Below are 1,388 nucleotides of genomic sequence, written 5' to 3'. Positions count from 1 at the left end.
CACTCGAACCACTGGGTACACTGGCTCTTTGATCTCTAAGGGGGTGCTAATTTAACCTCTGCCTGAGGCTACCCAGCAGGAGCTACAGAGAGATCTGCAGGTTCCTCTTCTTTGTCTGAGGTTTGGAGGTGCCCTGATGAGGCCCAGCTGTAAAGCAGTGCAAGCTGCTGTGGGGCCTTGGGCCTTCTTTTGGATGTTCTGGGTCTGTCTGACCCAGCTACAGTTTGTTAGGTAATTTTAGATTGCAAAGGGCCAGGCCATTCATATGCAAAAGCCTCTGCACCCAGCTTGGATGGGGCGGGGTCTCAGGGAATCAACAGGGTGGAGCAAATAGGTATGACGATCCTCAGCCCTGCCCTAAAAGGCCCCGGGTCTCAGTGTCTGGTGATAATTGCTGCAAGCACCTCTAAGAGAAAGCTGCCCTGGAGTTCCACCCTATGCCAGACAGTCCAGTTTCTCCCCATATGAGTCTGGGTCCACAGAGACTCACCCGGAACTGGAGTTCAGAGCTGTCGGGAGCTTCAGACTCCCTCCCAAGTGAAAAAGACAACTGCGTCCTCAGTTGCCAGCCTTTTCCGTGTGCACCTCTGTACTTCTGCACTTGACTTTTGCACCTCTTCTGAGTATCAGTGTGCTTTTCTCTTTCCATCTAGTTATAGAATTTCCACTCAGCCAGCCTTCCTGTAGTTTTGGATGATGTCCGTTTTATCTTTTAGTTGGATTTTTGAAGTGGTTGTGCGAGGAAGCAATTTCAGCTGTTTACCTATGCCGCCATTTTGGTTTCTCCTCAAGTTCTTATTGAGCATTATTAATCATTCTTGAGAAAGATGATTTAGATTTTTTTTAAAAAAGTTATCTCAATGTTTAGCAGGCCAAAAAAAACTACTAAAATATTCAAATTTGTAAAATATTGAAATAAATTAGAAAATGTGTACATCTGACCTAAAACCCAAAATTTCCATAAAGGTAATACTTATAATTACTTTAGTAGCTATTTTTAATGTATTAAGATATTTGAAATTATATGTCTTGGAGGTTAATTTTTATCCAGGAAAAAAAAAAAAACTATTCCAAGATACTGACCATTTACTTTTGGTATGAAATCAACTTCCTTCTCCCCCCCCCATTTTTTAATTCAACTTCCTTCTTAAGGCAAAGTTCTGTTAAAAGCAACTTTGATTTCAAACCTGAGAGAGAAATAAATCCCAATTGAAAGCTGCACTCCTGAATACAATTTTATTTTGTATAGAATGTATCTTCAGCTTTATAGGTTGATTGGAAAGCAATGTGATTATTCAAGGCCAGGAATAAATACTAGAAGTGAAAGTGAAAAGAAACAAAAACATTTACTATAATGTATACACATATGGACTATGACTTTCTTCTTC

This window comes from Myotis davidii, unplaced genomic scaffold (assembly GCF_000327345.1).
Source record: "Myotis davidii unplaced genomic scaffold, ASM32734v1 scaffold144, whole genome shotgun sequence".
In the NCBI taxonomy this organism is placed as follows: domain Eukaryota; kingdom Metazoa; phylum Chordata; class Mammalia; order Chiroptera; family Vespertilionidae; genus Myotis; species Myotis davidii.
The sequence above is the reverse complement of the archived record's forward strand: the minus strand, read 5'-3'. Positions refer to the sequence as shown.